We start from the raw sequence: 22383 nt of genomic DNA, 5'->3' as shown, positions 1-22383 counted from the left end.
CTCCTGGAACAGCTTTTTTTCCTTACAGCAAACAGATGGTGTGTTAGTTGGTCCTGGATTAAATAAACTGATATATACAAATAAAATATATACATCTTTATTATGCACACAGACAAGAAACTGTTAAAACCTTTCAAAAACACAAAGTGCATATGTACAATCTGAGGACAAACTTCCATAATGGATGCGGTCATTATAATTCAGACTATAAGACACACTGCCACTTTTTCCCTATTTTTGTAATGGCAACGCCCCATTGTTCCTAGAGGCTCATTTTCATATATTAAACCCTAATTTTTCTCACTATGGGCACATATGAAACCCTAATATGAAACCCTAATTTGTGCACTATGGGCACATATGAAAAAGGGACCAACACAGATGCCTTCAGCTGCCAAGAGCACATGCCAGGTCAGCCTTTTCATAGGTACAAGTCTGCTGACAGATGCCCTTTAATATAAACCAATATCACATGTTAAGGTTTCAGGTTATATTTACCTTAGTTTAGTGTCATCTGGTACATGTCTGGGGTGGGCATTACGCCGCAGACATGTAGCAGACTGTGCGTGTGTACAGGATTATACTGGAATAGTTCTTACTTTGTTTTGGGGGCAAATATTACCCTTACTTAACCTGACACTGGTGCGCATGTCCTATTGCATCACTGCTAGCACCTGCATGTTAGATCCAGACTGGACTAATCTTCCCTTTGTATAAAGGATCATTATACTGTCTTAACAAGACTGTTTTGGTATATTATACAGTGAGGAACAGAAGTATTTGAACACCCTGCGATTTTGCAAGTTCTCCCACTTAGAAATCATGGAGGGGTCTGAAATTTACATTGTAGGTGCATTCCCACTCTGAGAGACAGAATATTAAAAAAAAATCAGGAAATCACATTGTATGATTTTTTTTTAAGAATTTGTTTTGCACTACTGAACATAAGTATTTGAACACCTGAGAAACAGCAAGAATTCTGGCTCTCAAAGAGCTGTTACTGTGCCTTTTTAAAAAGTCCACCTCTGCTACACTCATTACTCTAACTTAGTAGCACCTGTCTGAGCTCTTTAAAGACCCCTGTCCACCCCACAGTCAGTCAGACGCCAACTACTACCATGGGCAAGACCAAAGAGCTGTCAAAAGACACCAGAGACAAAATTGTGGACCTCCACAAGGCTAGAAAGGGCTACGGGGCATTTTCCAAGCAGCTTGGTGAAAATAGATCAACTGTTGAAGCAATTGTTAGAAAATGGAAGAGGCTAGAGATGACTGTCAGTTTCCCTCGGACTGGGGCTCCATGCAAGTTCTCACCTCGTTGGGTATCACTGATGATAAGAAAGGTGAGGAATGAGCCCAGAACTACAAGGGAGGAGCTGGCCAATGACATGAAGAGAGCTGGGACCACAGTCTCAAAGGTCCATGTCGGTAGAACACTACGCCGTCATGGTTTCAAATCATGCATTGCACGGAAGGTTCCCCTGTGTCTGAAGATTGCCAAACACCATCTGGATGATCCAGAGGAGGCATGGGAAAAAGTCATGTGGTCAGATGAGACCAAAGTAGAACTTTTTGGTTTAAACTTCACTTGTCGTGTTTGGAGGAAAAAGGATGAGTTGCATCCCAAGAACACCATCCCTACTTTGAAGCATGGGGGTGGTAACATCATGCTTTGGGGGTGCTTTTCTGCGAAGGGGACAGGACGACTGCACTGTATTAAGGAGAGGATGAATGGGGCCATTTGTCAGATTTTGAGCAAAAACCTCCTTTCCTCAGTCAGAGCATTAAAGATGGGTCGTGGCTGGGTCTTCAATCATGACAACGACCCAACCAATTAGACAGAAGACACACATGTACAAATATAACAAATTTTATTAGGTAATAAATATTACAAGAAACCATAGACAATTATAAAATAAGTAGCAGCAATGCAGGCAAGCGCTGCGATAAGCAGCTCGTCCGCCAGACCCTGGGTATAATGAATCCAAATAAGAGGGGAGAATAAAAGGATAACATGTGCCGCAAATAGCAGGCAATATAAACCCTACCCCCAATAGATGTAAAGGCCTCCACCCCCACAACTGAACATACGGTAACTGCACAATTAAAGGCCAACAAGAGGGCCAAATGTACGGCACCTACAACAAGCCCATAAGCAGTATGAAGGAACAACAATAGTAGTAATGTACATTCAATCAAAAAAAATGCAGGAACACATTACCTAAAGTTAGATGGAAGCACAAATGGTTCAGACCCAGGTCCGGCAGAGAGCGCACCCCGACGCACGTTTCGCTCCTCCGCTTTCTCAAGGGAAAGCGGAGGAGCGAAACGTGCGTCGGGGTGCGCTCTCTACTATTGCTTATGGGCTTGTTGGTGCCGTACTTATTTTATAATTGTCTATGGTTTCTTGTAATATTTATTACCTAATAAAATTTGTTATATTTGTGCATGTGTGTCTTCTGTCTAATTGGTTGTGTTATAACATTTTGGCACACATCCTTTGGATGATTTAGTAGGTTGTACATGACAACGACCCGAAGCAAACAGCCAGGATAACCAAGGAGTGGCTCCGTAAGAAGCATATCAAGGTTCTGGAGTGGCCCAGCCAGTCTCCAGACCTAAATCCAATAGAACATCTTTGGAGGGAGCTGAAACTCCGTGTTGCTCAGCGACAGCCCCGAAACCTGACAGATCTAGAGGAGATCTATGTGGAGAAGTGGGCCAAAATCCCTGTTGCAGTGTGTGCAAACCTGGTTAAGAACTACAGGAAACGTTTGACCTCTGTAACTGCAAACAAAGGCTTCTGTGCCAAATATTAACACTGATTTTCTCAGGTGTTCAAATACTTATGTTCAGCAGTGCAAGACATATACATTCTTTAAAAATCATACAATGTGATTTCCTGTTTTTTTTATTTTTTTTATTTTTTATTCTGTCTGAGTGGAAATGCTCTATGATTTCTAAGTGGGAGAACTTGCAAAATCGCAGGGTGTTCAAAAACTTCTGTTCCTCACTGTATATGTCTCTAAGAGTACTTTCACACTTGCGGCAGAGGATTCCGGCAGGCGGTTCCGTAGCCGGAACTGCCTGTCGAATCCGTCAAAACGTATGCAAACTGATGGCATTTGTCAGACGGATCAGGATCCTGATCCGTGTGACAAATGCATTGAAATGTCGGATCCGTCTCTCCGGTGTCATCCAGAAAAACGGATCCGGCATTCATTATTTTCACATTTCTTGCAGTCTGAGCATGTGCAGACCGCAATACCGGATCTGTTTTGCTGTAACACTCGGGGCCGGATCCGGCATTAATGCATTTCAATGGGTCCGTTGAAAACTTGGATAATGCACCGTTTGTCATCCGCGTCCGTGATCCGTGTTTCCAGTCCGTCAAAAAAATAGGACCTGTCCTATTTTTTTCACGGACAACATTGACTTGAATGGGTCCGTGAAAAAACACGGTGGCACACAAGATTGTCATCCGCGTCCATTTTTTTCCTATCATTTGCAAGGCAAACTTGACTTAGATTTTTTTTCACTTTCCTTCATGTCTGGTGATCCTCCAAAAATCAAGGAAGACACACGGAAACAAAAACGGAAACGAATCACGGAAAAACGGAACCCCGTTTTGCGGACCGTGAAAAAATACTGTCGTGTGCATGAGGCCTAAAACTGATCAGTTCTTTTCCGGTATTGAGCCCCCAGGACGGAACTCAATGCCGGAAAAGAATAACGCTAGTGTGAAAGTAGCCTAAATACTAAATAGTTTTGAGTTGTTTAGACACTATAAGGATAAACACAAAGTGAGGCATTAAACAGACTATGCAATTATAAATAAGCTGGTGAATATTAATTCACTGCGTGGAACAATCACCAGTTCACATTTTTAAGTAATATATTTTGTTCACATACATGATCGGCTATGAAAATGCCTTTACAAATTTGATAAATAAAATAATAGATTACCCAATAGGTTAGTCCACCTAGTTCAAATCAACTCTGATTTTACCAATGCTTTAAAAAGTCAATAATTACCATATTTTAAGTAACCTTTCATTTTCCAAAGGAGCTGTTAAAAATGAAAGGTGGAATCTGATTGGTTTCTATGAGCAACTAAGCCAGTTCTACTTTACACTAGTTTGATAAAGGACCCCATATATGCCTATAGACTATAAATTTGCTACCAATATTCACCAAAGTTCAGTCACATATCATTCAGTCACGCAAGAACGTACTTGAAAGCACTAAGTAAAAAGATAAGTTGGCAAATGCTGACAGTGTATCGAATAATCACCGATACACATGAATTACAATTATTAAGTGAAATGTGTTTTATATAATTTTTCCAAATACACAAATGACATTGAAATAACTATATACTTTAGTCTCCAGATCAATTACCAATGTAATGCTCATGTGCAGGGGTGTATGCAGATGTGCAGGGGCGTACGCAGATCTCATAGGGCAATTTAGAACATCTGCAATGCTCCAGATTTACGTTAAATGTAACTTTTTTTTTGTCAAGTGTAATGCTCTAAAATTAAATACAAATTGTAATAAATAAAAGGTTGCCTTTGGCCTCACCCATTTTATCCGACTTTTTTTTATATTGAAAAAAGTGAAACAAATGCTTCAAATGGTGCTCCATCGGACCACCATATTTCCAGAAAATGTAAAAATATATTGATACATCTCTGTCTGGAGCCACCACTAGGGGGAGCTCGGTGAACAGAAATTATTACAACTACCATGGAAGCTTTGTGAAATGTATGTGTTTTCACACAGGGAAGAGAAAATCAAGTTCTTTGTGGGCCCCCCTCCCCGGGCCCCATAGCAGTTGTGTGGTCTGCCTCTCTTGCAAGTACGCCACTGCCGATGTGTTAGTAAATCAATGAATACCAGATTGCAAATATCGCATTACATTTTTTTCCCTTTAGACTCTCGATTTACTACCAATATTCACCATCAAAAAGTATATAATATACTGTATCATATAAGACTATATTTGAAAGATATGTGTCCGACCAAAAATTCACAAGGAGAGGGCCTCCACTGCATAATGTTGATTTTGTAATTTTGGTTTTATTTGTACATGTCAAAACTGCAAAAATTGTCCTGCTATCAGATGTGCAAAATGTCCAAATACCTTTGGCAGCAAAAGGGAAAACCAGATATATTACTTGTAGTGACTATGATTTCACACAACTTTACATAAATCAATAGTACAAGCGAATATAGGGGGAGTGGAAAGCAGGGAAATGAGCCCTAATGAGACATCACCTGAGATGAATATCTTACTGTTATTTAGTGCTAACTTTGATTGAGGAGGTGGGAGGAGAGACATAAAATGGAGTGGAGGAGTCCCAAGGGATGTACCCTTTATAAGGCGCCAAGTTTGACCAGCATGTAGACGCCATTTATCTGGAGCCCATACCTAGGGTTTAGTTCCCTACTATAGGGAATTAGTTTGGAGGAGACACTAGGCTGAGGAACAAAATCATTGTATCTCCATCAGCCAGTCTTCCATATACCACGGTATCCCCTGAAGAACCAGTGACAAATACTAGGGAAACGCAGCATTGGGACGGATTTTTTTTTGTTCTCCTTGGGACCTACTAGAATTGGATTTTATCTGTATTTTTGTTTCCTTGGGACTTATTTTTCCATGAGAGAGTGTACTGTATCTCTCTGGATTGATTTTTCTATAACCTATTGTTTTGGAAAAAACATCCAGTTTTTAGGGCACGGGCAGGGGCTTGAAAGGGTTTAGCCACCGAGAGGTTGGGTCGCCCCTTTCGGGGCGAATGCACTGCCTGTAGGCAGGATAAGATCCAGGGATGAAATAGGGATAGATGTTATTCCAAGTAAACCTGGATCTGGAGGGTTAATTGGGATATGTAATTCATCCAAGAATCGTCAATATGAAAGGCATCTATGATCCCATCCTCTAAACCTATCCTGTCAACAAACCGTGAGTAAAGAAGGACATCTAATGTCCCACCTCTTGATATACCTGCCTGAGATTTATATCCCACATAGATGGGGTACTATATGACTGTTAGGCCCCTTTCACACGGGCGAGATTTCCGCGCAGGTGCAATGCGTGAACGCATTGCACCCGCACTGAATCCGGACCCATTCATTACTATGGGGCTGTGCACATGAGCGGTGATTTTCACGCATCACTTGTGAGTTGCGTGAAAATCGCAGCATGCTCCTCTTTGTGCGTTTTCCACGCAACGCAGGCCCCATAGAAGTGAATGGGGCTGCGTGAAAATCGCAAGCATCCGCAAGCAAGTGCGGATGCGGTGTGATTTTCACGCACGGTTGCTAGGAGACGATCGGGATGGAGACCCGATCTTTATTTTACCTTATAACATGGTTATAAGGGAAAATAATAGCATTCTTAATACAGAATGCATAGTACAATAGGGCTGGAGGGGTTAAAAAAATAATAATAATTTTACTCACCTTAATCCACTTGTTCGCGCAGCCCGGCTTCTCTTCTGTCTTCATCTTTGCTGTGCACAGGAAAAGGACCTGTGTTGACGTCACTGCGGTCATCACATGGTCCGTCACATGATCCATCACCAAGGTGATGGATCATGTGATGGACCATGTGATGAGTGCAGTGACGTCACCACAGGTCCTTTTCCTCAAAGAAAGACAGAAGAGAAGCCGGGCTGCACGAGCAAGTGGATTAAGGTGAGTTAAATATACTTTATTTTTTTTAACCCCTCCAGCCCTATTGTACTATGCATTCTGTATTAAGAATGCATTATTTTCCCTTATAACATGGTTATAAGGGAAAATAATAGCAATCTACACAACATCTAACCCAAAACCGAACTTCTGTGAAGAAGTTCGGGTCTGGGTACCAAGCATGCCGATTTTTCTCACGCGCATGCAAAACGCATTACAATGTTTTGCACTCGCGCGGAAAAATCGGGCATTTTCCTGCAACGCACCCGCATCTTATCCATGCCAAAAACATGACGCCCGTGTGAAAGAGGCCTTAGACCTAAGACAATACTTTTCATGTTTTTTTTTTTTTTTTTGTATGATATGTTTTAATTAGTATCCTATAAAATGTATATTTTAATGAAGGGAGGTAAATACTTTAGTTTGTTTTGATGTAATACTTTCACACTTGCGGCAGGACGGATCCGACAGGCTGTTCACCATGTCGGATTCGTCCTGCCGCTATTTCGCTGTGCCGCCGGACAGCCACTCCGTCCCCATTAACTATAATGGGGGCAGAGCTCTGGCGCAGCACGGCGGTGCACGGCGAAAGCCGCCGGACTAAAAAGTCCTGCATGTCCAACTTTTTAGTCCGGCGGCTTTCGCCGTGCTGCGCTGGAGCTCCGCCCCGTCCCCATTATAGTCAATGGGGACGGAGCGGCGGCACGGCGAAATAGCGTAAGGACGGATCCGACATTGTGAACAGCCTGTCGGATCCGTCCTGCCGCAAGTGTGAAAGTACCCTAAGACTATTCAATATGTGTTTTTGCGAATATAGGGGGAGATTTATAAAACTGGTGTAAAATAGAACTAGCTTACTTCCCATAGCAACCGAGCAGCTTCCACCTTTCTGCAGTAATCAGCTGACCTCAATGTTAGTTCATTGCTGCATTTTTTTCATTGGTCACACATGCAGCATTGAATGTAGATGAACTCCTCACATCTAAGGCTACTTTCACACGAGCGTTCGGAGCGGATCCGTCTGATGTTTCATCAGACGGATCCGCTCCTATAATGCAGACGTTTGCATCCGTTCAGAACGGATCCGTCTGCATTATTACTTAGAAAATTTTCTAAGTCAGAAAGTAGCCTGAGCGGATCCGTTCAGACTTTACATTGAAAGTCAATGGGGAACGGATCCGCTTGAAGATTGAGCCATATGGTGTCATCTTCAAGCGGATCCGTCCCCATTGACTTCCATTATAAGTCTGGACGGATCCGCTCGCCTCCGCACGGCCAGGCGGACACCCGAACGCTGCAAGCAGCGTTCAGGTGTCCGCTCACTGAGCGGAGCGGAGCCTGAGCGCTGGCAGGCGGATGCATTCTCAGTGGATCCGCCTCCACTGAGAATGCATTAGGGCCAGACGGATGCGTTCGGGGCCGCTCGTGAGCCCCTTCAAACGGAGCTCACGAGCGGACACCCGAACGCTCGTGTGAAAGTAGCCTTAGTTTTGTTCAGACTATATTATATTTGCATAAGGACTCTATTGGTGATATGCATTTTAGTTGCAAATTTGAATATTTGACCAATTTTTGCTAATAATCACTGTTTGCTACAAAGTTGCATAAAGGTTGTTGTGTGTATTATTCATTACCTTTTTTTTCACATTAAGCCTCATGCACACGACCGTGTTGTTTTAGCGGTCCGCAAATCGCGTATCTGCAAAAAACAGAAGGCGTCCGTGTTGCCTTCCGCAATTTGCGGAATGGAACGGGCATCGGCAATATAAATGCCTATTCTTGTCCACAAAGCGCGGACAAGAATAGGACATGTTATATTTTCTTAGCGGGGCCGTGGAACGGAGCCACGGATGCGGATAGCACACGGAGTGCTGTCCGCATCTTTTGCGGCCCCATTGAAATGAATGGGTCCAAAACGGCGGCTCGGATGTGGACCCAAACAACGGTCGTGTGCATGAGGCCTTATACTGTGTGCTCAGAGAAAATGTAAATTTTGATAACGTGGCAGCTGCTTGCCTTGCATAGTAAACACATTTCTAAATATTACTTGATGTCTCTTTCTGTGCTTTTAAGAGTACAAGCTCTTGTTGATGTATATGCTTGTAGTATGATCTTGATGAAGGGCTAAGATGTTATAGCTCGAAACGCGTCACAGCAAAGTGTCCTATTTTTATAAAGCATTTTTATTAAGAAGAGCTGGAATCCTTAGATTTTTCCATGCTTGTAGTATATACATGAGCTTTTAACACCTTAAATGGGTTGTCCAGGCTTTTTAATATTGATGACCTATCCTCAGGATAAGTCATCAGTATCATATCGGCAGGGGACCGACATCCGGCACCCCTTCCGATCGGCTGTACGGTGAGATGGCGTGCGCAGTGCTCATGTGCTGTCTCCATTCTCTCTTCCTGTTCACTGCTGTATGTCTATAGGAAAGCAGCAGTGGGCAGGAAGATAGAAGGGAGACAGCACATGAGCACTGCGCACGCCATCTCCCTGTACAGCCGATCGGAAGGGGTGCCGGATGTCGGTCCCCTGCCGATATGATACTGATGACTTATCCTGAGGATAGGTCATCAATATTAAAAAGCCTGGACAACCCATTTAAGGTGTTCAAAGCTCATGTATATACTACACGCATGGAAAAATCTAAGGATTCCAGCTCTTCTTAATAAAAATGCTTTATAAAAATAGGACACTTTGCTGTGACGCGTTTCGCGCTATAACATCTTAGCCCTTCATCAAGATCATACCACAAGCATATACATGCGTCTTCCCGTACAGCTGATCGGTGGGGGTGCCGGTTTTCGGACCACCGCCGATCTGATATTGATGACCTATCCTGAGGATACCTGTTTGTTTGTACTATTCGGTGGGCTGCTGAGGATCTGCGGCCGTGGTTTGGCTGATGCATTCCGGTGTGGTCGTTTGATGGTACGTGGGTGCTGCTCTACATCTACTATTCTTACTATCCTGAAGATAGGTCATCAATATTAAAAAGCCCAGACAACTCCTTTAACCCCTTAGGGACCCATGACGTATCGGTACGGCATGGGACCCATGACGTCCCGGTACGTCATGGTGATTGCGGCGCGGCGGGGGTTAATCAGAACAGGATGCCTAGAATGCATCCTGTCACAACGCCGTATCGGCTATCGCCGCAAACCGCAGGTCAATTCAGACCTGCTGTTTGCAGCTATACCTGCGGTTTGCGGCGGCGATCGGGCGGTGCCATCGGGTCCCCATGCAGCTGTAGGGGGGACCCGATGGCATGGAAGGCAGCGCGATGTCTAAGGAAGGCATCGCGCTGCCTTCCGGTGGAGAGCCTGTGAGATCCATCCCCCTGGATCTCACAGGCCCCGGAAGCTGTATGAGTAATACACACAGTATTACTCATACAGCCAATGCATTCCAATACAGAAGTATTGGAATGCATTGTAAAGGAATATACCCCCCAAAGTTCAAGTCCCAAAGTGGGACAAAAAAGAAAGTGAAAAAAAAAGTTGAAAAAATGTTTTCCCCAAAAAAAAATTTGTTTCAAGTAAAAATAAACAAAAACGTCATTTTCCCCAAATAAAGTAAAAAAAAAAATTGGTAAAAATAGGGGAAAAAAAAAAGTATACATATTAGGTATCGCCGCGTTCGTATCGACTGGCTCTATAAACATATCACATGACCTAACCCCTCAGACGAACACCATAAAAAATAAAAACTGTGCTAAATAAACCATTTTTTTGTCACCTTACATCACAAAAAGTACAACAGCAAGCGATCAAAAAGGAGTTTGCCCACCAAAATAGTACCAATCTAACCGTCACCTCATCCTGCAAAAAATGAGACATCCCTGAGACGTCACCTCATCCCTGAGACAATCGCCCAAAAAATAAAAAAAACTATGGCTCAGAATATGGAGAAATCATTTTTTTTGTTTGAAAAAAGCTGTTATTGTGTAGAACTTACATAAATAAAAAAAGTATACATATTTGGTATCGCCGCGTTCGTATCGACCGGCTCTATAAAAATATCACATGACCTAACCTCTCAGATGAACACCTTAAAAAATAAAAAATATAAAAACTGTGCTAAATAAACCATTTTTGGTCCCCCTACATCACAAAAAGTGTAATAGCAAGCGATCAAAAAGTCATTTGCTCCTTAAAATAGTGCCAATCAAACTGTCATCTCATTCCGCAAAAAATGAGACCCTACCTAAGATAATCGCCCAAAAACTGAGAAAACTATGGCTCTCAGAATATGGAGAAACTAAAACGATTTTTTGTTTTGTTTCAAAAATTATATTGTGTAAAACTTGCATAAATAAAAAAAAAAGTATACATATTGGTATCGCCGCGTCCGTATCACCGCGTCCGTATCGACCGGCTCTATAAAAATATCACATGACCTAACCCCTCAGATGAACACCGTAAAGAATTAAAAATAAAAACTGTGCTAAATAAACAATTTTTTGTCACCTTACATCACAAAAAGTGTAATAGCAAGCGATCAAAAAGTCACACGCACCCCAAAATAGTGCCAATAAAACCGTCATCTCATCCCGCAAAAATCATACCCTACCCAAGGTAATCACCTAAAAACTGAAAAAATTATGGCTCTCAGACTATGGAAACACTAAAACATTATTTTTTTTTGCTTCAAAAATGAAATCATTGTGTAAAACTTACATAAATAAAAAAAAGTATACATATGAGGTATCGCCGCATCCGTGACAACCTGGTCTATAAAAATATCACATGATCTAACCTGTCAGATGATTGTTGTAAATAACAAAAAATAAAAACTGTGCCAAAACAGCTATTTCTTGTTATCTTGCCTCACAAAAAGTGTAATATAGAGCAACCAAAAATCATATGTACCCTAAACTAGTACCAACAATACTGCCACCCTATCCCGTAGTTTCTAAAATGGGGCCACTTTTTTGGAGTTTCTACTCTAGGGGTGCATCAGGGGGCTTCAAATGAGACATGGTGTCAAAAAAAACAGTCCAGCAAAACCTGCCTTCCAAAAACTGTATGGCATTCCTTTCCTTCTGCGCCCTGCCGTGTGCCCGTACAGCGGTTTACGACCACATATGGGGTGTTTCTGTAAACTACAGAATCAGGGCCATAAATATTGAGTTTGGTTTGGCTGTTAACCCTTGCTTTGTAACTGTAAAAAAAATTATTAAAATGGAAAATCTGCCAAAAAAGTGAAATTTTGAAATTGTATCTCTATTTTCCATTAATTCTTGTGGAACACCTAAAGGGTTAACAAAGTTTGTAAAATCAGTTTTCAATACCTTGAGGGGTGTAGTTTATAGAATGGGGTCATTCTTGGGTGGTTTCTATTATGTAAGCCTCGCAAAGTGACTTCAGACCTGAACTGGTACCTAAAAATTGGGTTTTTGAAATTTTCTGAAGAATTTCAAGATTTGCTTCTAAACTTCTAAGCCTTGTAACATCCCCAAAAAATAAAATATCATTCCCAAAATGATCCAAACATGAAGTAGACATATGGGGAATGTAAAGTAATAACTATTTTTGGAGGTATTATAGAAGTAGAGAAATTGAAACTTTATTACAAATTTTTGGTAAATTTGGTATTTTTTTATAAATAAAAATTAAAAAAAATTATTTCATTTTACCAGTGTCATGAAGTACAATGTGACGACAAAACAATCTCAGAATGGCCTGGATAAGTCAAAGCGTTTTAAAGTTATCTGCACTTAAAGTGACACTGGTCAGATTTGCAAAAAATGGCCAAGTCCTTAAGGTGAAATAGGGCTGAGTCCTTAAGGGGTTAAAGGTGTTGTCTCACTTAAGTAAATATTATTTATTATGTAGATGAAGTTAAATACTTATTGCTTCCTTTGCTGGCTGGATTTATTTTTCCATCCCATTATGCACGGCTCGATTCCATGGTTACAATCACCTTGCAATCCATCAGTGGTGGCCGTGCTTGCACACTATAGGAATGAGCACTAGCCTATGTTCTATGAGCAGTGTATAATGTGAATGGAAAATTAATCAAGCCAGCAAAGGAAGCAATTTGTACAATCACAATACATTAGTAAGTGCCTTGTATTAACTTCTACATAAGAAATTCTATTTGCTTAAGTGAGACAACCCCTTTAATATATTACATTTACATTGTTATGTGTTTGGATGTAAGGTTTAGGTGTAAATGTCCTGAAGCATTAATTTTATTTTTTTTCCACAAAGGTGGACATAGTTGTCAACAGTCTGTTAAGGCAACTGAAATGATCAGGTTTGCTGCTTTTAGAAAGTGTAAGATTTTAGGGTGCATTACTTTTCAATGACTGGTATCCCTGTATTTTATAGGTTGTTACTTTTTACTATCCAGCTTAAACCTAGATTTTTGGTCTTTCCCATTTTGTTGATTTTTATGATGATATGTACATCTAAATTTAGGCCTAAGTGGTATGCATGAACTCTACACATGTTTAACTTTTATTTTTTTGAGGTGTGGTGCATATACTCTACTGCTTGGGTGTGTCCTTTTATAGACTAATCAACTTTTATGCATTTTTATGTAAAATTACATTTTAATGCAAAATTGCATTAAAGGGGTTTCTGAGATTTTCTGATCGGTGGGAGTCCGACACCCAGAAATCCTGTGAATGGGGCTGAGCGTGATACCAAGCACAGACGCTATACAATCCGAATAGGTAGAAAACAATGAGGGTGGCACTCAGAAATGTACTAAAATGCAAATCAAACTTTATTCATCCGGGATGACATTCAGCAGAGCTCATAGGGGCGAGATGTCAGTTTCTCAAACATAGTAGTGGCGACGGCCGTTTTGCACGACTTTGCGCTTCCTCGGGAGACTACATTGGTGAGTGCCACCCTAATTTTTTTCTACCTATTCGGACTGTATCCATTGTTGGGCTTGTGCACCGCTATATTATATCAGAGGCATAGACGTGCGGTGGACTACTTTCGTTGGTTTACAGTGGAGACTGTCTAGAGTGTAGCAACTGTCCCGCCTCTTCCTTTTCTCTTTTTGTTTCAGCCGCTATACAATGTTTGGCAGTGTGCTTGGTAAGTACGGAGAAGGCCGTGGCGTTTGTGAGTGCCCTCTCAAAACAGCTGATTGGCGGAGTCCCATGTGTCGGACTCCCACCGATCAAAATTGTGGAAAAATCCTTTGTTGTCTGTGAGTATAAAGTATTGAGTAGCCTTTTGACAATATACCCGGTTTATACTTTAAGAAAATATATGGTTATGTGGGATTAGTATGACTTTTTCATTTTATTTAGGTTTTATTTGTACATGTCAAAACTGGATATTTTGCACTTTTGGTAGCCAGTACAAATTTTCTCAAACACCTCTGGCAGCAAAACGATGAAGACCAATACTGAAATATAAAATGCACTACCATGAATTTTTTGTGCTGATTTTATTCCCTTTTGGTGCATTTTTGTCTAAGGCATTTTTGAAAATACAGTATGGTCTAGGTGTGGCACTTTTTTCAAGCATTGTTTTTGTTGGATGGGGCTCCCATCCCAGCCATTTTGGGTCCCCGCTAGACTGGAAATTATTACATTTGTAAGCGATTCAGTCAATCACTGACCTCAGCGGTCACGTGCTAGAACTGCACATCACTGCTTGACCTCAACTGGCATTGGAATAGGAGCAGGACTGTCAGCAGTTGAATAGTGTTTTTTTCTTTGAACTCACTTTCAGGACAGGCATTCATTTTGCTGTTATGTAGGATGCATATTTAACGTCAAAAGGGGCTTTATCTCATAGTGCACATTTAGTTGCATTGTTCTGAGCCAAAGCCAGAGGTGAATCCAAGTATTTGTTTCCTTTTTATTTCCCATGCTTTTTGACTCCACTCCTGGCTTTGGTTAAAAACCTGCATTAAAAACTGTAGTGGTGTTTTTCCAGAAAGAACACTGGGGCATCTTTAGTAATACCATCTAATACAACCTACAAATGGTCCAGATTTATCACAGTGGCTAATGTTGGGTGATACATCTGGTTCAGTTTTAGACCTCCTATTAGTTGTCTTACATTGTGCCAGAATTGTGCACAATTCTGGTTCAATTTTGGTTTAGTGCAATGCATGTTAAGGGCTCATGCACACGAACGTTTTTTATGTTCCATATACGGGCTGTATTTTGATTCCGTATACGGAACCATTCATTTCAATGGGTCCGCAAAAGATGCGGACAGCACTCTGTGTGCTGTCCGCATCCCTGGCTCCGTTCCCCAACAGGTCACTAGAGCCTCTTTTTAATTGTAAATTTTACCTAACAAAGGTATCCTTTCACTCAAGTATTGTAATGACTTACATCATTACATCCACACATACAAAGTTTCATTTGATTCCAACAATTCACTTCACTTAAACTCCTTCTTGGTGCATTACCGTATTGTTCGTCCTGATTATAAGACGCATCTAAGTTTATAAGATGCATTATAAGACACATCTAGGTTTTAGAGGAGGAAAATCAGATTTTTTTTTTTATCAGACCTCCGATCAGAGTCCAATCTTCAATAAACTTCAAGAGGCTCTGTCACCAGGATCGACCCTATTAAACCAAACATACTGGATGGTAAGGCTCATCATGCTGATACCTTTCTTTTGTCTGTATGATAAACAGCTGCAGAGAAATCAGTTTTTATTCATATGCAAATTAGAATTTCGAGCACCAAAGGGTGGGGCTGTACCCTTTGAGCACTGCTTTGTAACACCCCTTTTGTTCTGCACATTTTCCCCTCCCCTAGATTGATGGGGCTAGACATGCTGAGGGTAGAGCTGTGTGCTGACACCACACTGAGATCTGTTTAGAAAGCTAATCTACATATTACTGATTTATTGCCACAAAATATATGATTGTACAGTCGTGGCCAAAAGTTTTGAGAATTACATACAGTACAGACCAAAAGTTTGGACACACCTTCTCATTCAAAGAGTTTTCTTTATTTTCATGACTATGAAGGCATCAAAACTATGAATTAACACATGTGGAATTATATACATAACAAACAAGTGTGAAACAACTGAAAATATGTCATATTCTAGGTTCTTCAAAGTAGCCACCTTTTGCTTTGATTACTGCTTTGCACACTCTTGGCATTCTCTGGATGAGCTTCAAGAGGTAGTCCCCTGAAATGGTCTTCCAACAGTCTTGAAGGAGTTCCCAGAGATGCTTAGCACTTGTTGGCCCTTTTGCCTTCACTCTGCGGTCCAGCTCACCCCAAACCATCTCGATTGGGTTCAGGTCCGGTGATTGTGGAGGGCAGGTCATCTGGCGCAGCACCCCATCACTCTCCTTCATGGTCAAATAGCCCTTACTTTCAAAGTTTTCCCAATTTTTCGGCTGACTGACTGACCTTCATTTCTTAAAGTAATGATGGCCACTCGTTTTTCTTTACTTAGCTGCTTTTTTCTTGCCATAATACAAATTCTAACAGTCTATTCAGTAGGACTATCAGCTATGTATCCACCTGACTTCTCCTCAACGCAACTGATGGTCCCAACCCCATTTATAAGGCAAGAAATCCCACTTATTAAACCTGACAGGGCACACCTGTGAAGTGAAAACCATTTCAGGGGACTACCTCTTGAAGCTCATCAAGAGAATGCCAAGAGTGTGCAAAGCAGTAATCAAAGCAAAAGGTGGCTCCTTTGAAGAACCTAGAATATGACATATTTTCAGTTGTTTCACACTTGTTTGTTATGTATATAATTCCACGTGTGTTAATTCATAGTTTTGATGCCTTCAGTGTGAATCTACAATTTTCATAGTCATGAAAATAAAGAAAACTCTTTGAATGAGAAGGTGTGTCCAAACTTTTGGTCTGTACTGTAAATATTGGAAATTGGAAAAGTTGCTGCTTAAGTTTTTATAATAGCAATTTGCATATACTCCAGAATGTTATGAAGAGTGATCAGATGAATTGCATAGTCCTTCTTTGCCATGAAAATTAATTTAATCCCCAAAAAACTTTCCACTGCATTTCATTGCTGTCATTAAAGGACCTGCTGAGATCATTTCAGTAATCGTCTTGTTAACTCATGTGAGAATGTTGACAAGCACAAGGCTGGAGATCATTATGTCAGGCTGAATGGGTTAAAATGGCAGACTTGACATGTTAAAAGGAGGGTGATGCTTGAAATCATTGTTCTTCCATTGTTAACCATGGTGACCTGCAAAGAAACGCGTGCAGCCATCATTGCGTTGCATAAAAATGGCTTCACAGGCAAGGATATTGTGGCTACTAAGATTGCACCTCAATCAACAATTTATAGGATCATCAAGAACTTCAAAGAAAGAGGTTCAATTCTTGTTAAGAAGGCTTCAGGGCGTCCAAGAAAGTCCTGCAAGCGCCAGGATCGTCTCCTAAAGAGGATTCAGCTGCGAGATCGGAGTGCCACCAGTGCAGAGCTTGCTCAGGAATGGCAGCAGGCAGGTGTGAGCGCATCTGCACGCACAGTGAGGCGAAGACTTTTGGAAGATGGCCTGGTGTCAAGAAGGCCAGCAAAGAAGCCACTTCTCTCCAAAAAAACCATCAAGGACAGATTGATCTTCTGCAGAAAGTATGGTGAATGGACTGCTGAGGACTGGGGCAAAGTCATATTCTCCGATGAAGCCTCTTTCCGATTGTTTGGGGCATCTGGAAAAAGGCTTGTCCGGAGAAGAAAAGGTGAGCGCTACCATCAGTCCTGTGTCATGCCAACAGTAAAGCATCCTGAAACCATTCATGTGTGGGGTTGCTTCTCATCTCACTCACAATTTTGCCCAAAAACACAGCCATGAATAAAGAATGGTACCAAAACACCCTCCAACAGCAACTTCTTCCAACAATCCAACAACAGTTTGGTGAAGAACAATGCATTTTCCAGCACGATGCAGCACCGTGCCATAAGGCAAAAGTGATAATTAAGTGGCTCGGGGACCAAAACGTTGACATTTTGGGTCCATGGCCTGGAAACTCCCCAGATCTTAATCCCATTGAGAACTTGTGGTCAACCCTCAAGAGGCGGGTGGACAAACAAAAACCCACTAATTCTGACAAACTCCAAGAAGTGATTATGAAAGAATGAGTTGCTATCAGTCAGGAATTGGCCCAGAAGTTGATTGAGAGCATGCCCAGTCGAATTGCAGAGGTCCTGAAAAAGAAGGGCCAACACTGCAAATACTGACTCTTTGCATAAATGTCATGTAATTGTCGATAAAAGCCTTTGAAATGTATGAAGTGCGTGTAATTATATTTCACTACATCACAGAAACAACTGAAACAAAGATCTAAAAGCAGTTTAGCAGCAAACTTTGTGAAAACTAATATTTGTGTCATTCTCAAAACTTTTGGCCACGACTGTAGACACCAGTAATGTATGTTATCTTATAATCATGGGAAAAACATACATATCTATGTGGTGATGTTATTTGGTGGTTAAGTGAATGGTTTTGAATGTAGAGATCCCAGATTTGAATCTTAGGAGAGACTTTAATTTTTTTTCTTTCTTTTGCATTTATCCCATAAGAAAGTTCTATGCCCTTATTATATTGAGAATAATGTTTTTTATTTAGAAAGCTAAGAAATTATAATGGTTTCTTTATAATCATATTTTGCGCCTGTGAATAAACCAGTGAAAGGTTTTATAAAAAATAATCCCAATATTCTCAATATAGTAAAGCCTTATTATTGCTAGTATATGGTTATATATTATATATTATAGTATAGCCTTTTATTATAGGTTAAATAAAAGAGAAAAAAAAAATCTCTCCTGAGACTTGAACCCAGGATTTCTATATGCATGGTGAACCACTATACCACTAAGCTATAGCATTACCACATAGTTATGAGTTTATTCTAAGCTTATAAACTAACACATATTACTGGTGTCTTTATAATCATATATAATCTGTCTGTAGATAAAGCAGTAATATGTGTTTTAGCTTTCCAAGCAGATCTCAGTGGGGTGAAGCTATAGTACATAGTGCTATATTGCTAGCACACAGCTCTAGGACACAGCTCTACCCTCAGCCTGATATCTAGCCCTGTCGATCAAGGGGAGGGGGAGTTTATGCAGAGCACAGGGGGTGTTACAAAGGAGGGCTTTAACAATTCAGCCCCCCCATGGTGCTCGAAAACCTCATTTGCATATACATAAAAAAGCAGATATCTCTGCAGCTGTTTATTATAAAGACAAAAGAAAAATATTGTTTTAATCAGTATGATGAGCCCTACCAGGCAGTATGTCTGGTTATAGGGTTGATCCTGGTTGACAGAGCCTCTTTCAGTTCAGACCCCCAATGTTCATCTGATCCCCATATCAGACCCCCAGTTTTTATCAGACCCTCACAACTTTCAGACCTAAGATCAAACTCCCAATCAGACCCCTAATGTTTATCAGACCTTAAATCGGAACCCAATCATTATCAGACCTCAGATCAGACATAAAATAAATTAACTTACCTCTCTGGTTTTGTATGGCGTCCCTAGTCTGCATACCCAGCGGGCTCTTTCTGCATTCACTGTTCTCTGGTCTTCTTCCAGTCCACTGCTGTGGTGTGACCAGACATTGCACAGCATCAGGTCAGAGCACCTACATGCAATATATCCTGACACTGTGTGGTCAGGACACAGTAAGCCTGGGGTCTGGAAGAAGACTAGAGAGCAGCGAGTACAGCCAGCTCTAGCAGCACTATATTTACCACCCACACCTCTTGCATACTAATGAGAGCTTCCATAATGAAAGCGCTCATTAGTATTTATTAGACACACTTACTTTATTTATTTATTTTTGGGAAAAAAGTGCATCTTATAAAGTAAAAACTTTTTTTTTTGCAATGAGTGTGTATGTTATAGTGTAACTGTCATGTTTTTCTAAAAAAATCTATTTTAGCATATGCGGATGGAGTAGAGTTAACACTCCCGTTTTCTGAGATTTCTGTGTTGTGTTATCTAATCTAAGCAAACACCTTCAATTGCTTTTCAATGACTTTTGTCTCAAGATAACGCAGCGAGTTAAGAAATTTGAGTTAAGAGCTGGAGTGCTAACCCTGCTACATCTGTATTACTGCTGCTGCAGCATTATGCATAAAGCAGACTTTAGTTTCTTCAGATATCAATGTTTTCCTTGAGTTTTTCCCTTAGTTATGGCTGTTTTAACCCCTACAATATGAGGATCCTCTGCCAGTTCTCTGAGGCTAAAACTGCCTTCCGTACACTCTGGCTGGCAGGAAGCTGCTGGCTACAGCAAATCAGATTGGATTACTGTGAGACACACCTCTGAAGCCTAATGCAGGCATGCAATATTCCTCTGTCTTCTGTTTATACTTAAAGGGAGTCTGTCACCTAATCTGAGCCTTTTAGACCGCCCAGATCAGGTTATAGAATCCTGTGCCCTCATTACAATGCTACCTTTATTTGTGCTGTCCCTCGCTGAGATCTTGAGCTGAGAGCTAATGAGGTTCGGCAAGTGCCCAGGCGCGGCGTTACTGCAGCAAGTGCCCAGGCCCCTCGGCAATGTGCCGAGAAAACCACACCTATTTCAACCCTCTGGCCCGCCCTCCTTTCCTATTATTACCTCCTCCTCACAAATTTTGCGCCTGCTAGAGGAAAGACGCTGCTGCGCCGACCCGCCCCTTCTTTGGCTTCACTGCAGTCCTCTGCAGCAGCTGGTTACTTCCGCCCGCTGGATTTCGAGCTACGGACCGGCACATGCACAGTCCAACTCCCTGTTCATCTGCCCATAATGGGTACAGCAGTGCGCAGGTGCAGGACAAGTGTGGAGCGGCGCAGGAGGAGGAGGTAATAATAGGAAAGGAGGGCGGGCCAGAGGGGTGAAATAGGTGTGGTTTTCTGGGCACATCGCCGAGGGGCCTGGGCACTTGCTGCAGTAACTCCGCCCCTGGGCACTTGCCGAACCTCATTAGCATAAGTTTTTAAAAGTCTTTTTTGGACGATTTCGGCGAGGGACAGCACAAATAAAGGTACCATTGTAATGTGGGCAAAGGAGTCTATAACCTGATCTGAGCGGTCTAAAAGGCTCAGATTAGGTGACAGACTTCCTTTAAAGAGAACCTTTCATGGGTCCAAACATTGTAAACTAACTATCGGGATATGTAGCGTGGCGCCCAGGGATCTCACTGCACTTACTATTATTCCTGGGCGCTGCTCCGTTGCCCGCTGTCTCCCCCCCCGGTATATTCTCCCGCTCTGTATGCTAGTTGCTAGCATCAGAGGAATGGGGAGGAGACTGCCCTTTTTCTCAGTGGGCGTTCCTTCTCCCTGTAGCACTGTCCAATCAAAGCGCAGAGCGTCACAGCCAGGGAGAAAAAAAAACTCACCTTCTCACCTTCAGCCAGGGAGAAGGAGACCACCACTGAGAAAAAGGGCAGTCTCCTCCCCTTTGCTCTGATGCTAGCAATTGGCATACAGAGTGGGAGAATATACCAGGGGCCACAGCGGGCGAATGGAGCAGCACTCAGGAATAATAGTAGGTGCAGTTAGATCCCTGGGTGCCGCGCTACATATCCTACAATGTTTGGGCCCATGAAAGATCCTCTTTAAGAGAAGACAGACAAGCCATAGCAACATTGTAGAAAAAGACCGGCACTCACTATGTCTTCTGCAATTCGATGCTTTTATTGGTCACATATTATGATATAGAATTCTGTGACGCGTTTCGGCTCACGACATGAGCCTTTCTCATTGATGCCATTACTTGATGCCATTACTTGTTTGAGAGAGGCTCATGTCGTGAGCCAAAACGCGTCACAGAATTCTATATCATAATATGTGACCAATAAAAGCATCGAATTGCAGAAGACCTAGTGAGTGCCGGTCTTTTTCTACAATATACGTTGAGATTGCTATCTCGGACACGTGCACCACGCTCTTTGAACGGAGTGCCGGCTGATCCCTGCCTGATTAAGCCATAGCAACAGTCTAAGGGACCAGTGGAAAGGGACAGGGGACAATAATGAAAGCTGGTATAATAAGGTAATTACAGATCTTTTGGCAATCCTTGACAGACTAACTTGGGTATACATGTCTTGCTCTAATAAACTAGCAAATAAATAAAAAATGACAGATACACTTTAAAAGGAGTTTTCCAGGAATTCAGTACTGATGGCCTATTCATAGCTGCCACTCTTGACTGAGTGCTGAGGCCCCTTGAAACAGCATATCAGCAGGGGTGCAAGGAGTCAGCACCCCAAATAGAAATTGATAACCTATTCTGAATATAGGTCATCAATATTGAATTTCCAGAAAAAGTTTTCAGATTTGCAGGCTTAAGGTGGCCATACACATATAGTCAAATGTTGAAGTGGACAATTTCAACCAAAATTTATGTTCGTCAGTTGAAATTTAACAAACGATCATTTTAGCTGACAGAAGATAGACCATTATCGTTTGAAAAGAAGTAATCCGCATTTAATATTTTTGTCTGATAGTCGAACAAAAGATCCTTCGTTCAAGGAAAGATCATTTTTAAATGAAAGATCTTTCCTTGAAAGAACGTTCCAAGAAAGATCTTTTATAGGTCGCCAGATTTCATTGAACTTGTATGTGCAGTTTGAACAACTTTAACAGCCAATATGAATTAAAGTGTATGGCCATTGTCTGCAAAAAGAATGTTCACTAGATGATTTTTTGTTCAACTGGTGTTCAACCACCAGTGTTCAACTGGTGT

At 41.5% G+C, this 22383-nt stretch overlaps 1 protein-coding gene across 3 annotated transcripts in view; it reads left to right on the top strand.

Moving 5' to 3' along the window:
* Positions 1 to 22383, top strand: part of SLC40A1 (solute carrier family 40 member 1) — a 267848-nt gene that overhangs the window by 53849 nt on the left and 191616 nt on the right. The gene's annotated exons all lie outside the window — the stretch shown is intronic.

Source organism: Bufo bufo, chromosome 7 (genome assembly GCF_905171765.1).
Source record: "Bufo bufo chromosome 7, aBufBuf1.1, whole genome shotgun sequence".
NCBI lineage: Eukaryota > Metazoa > Chordata > Amphibia > Anura > Bufonidae > Bufo > Bufo bufo.
The sequence above is the reverse complement of the archived record's forward strand: the minus strand, read 5'-3'. Positions and strand labels throughout refer to the sequence as shown.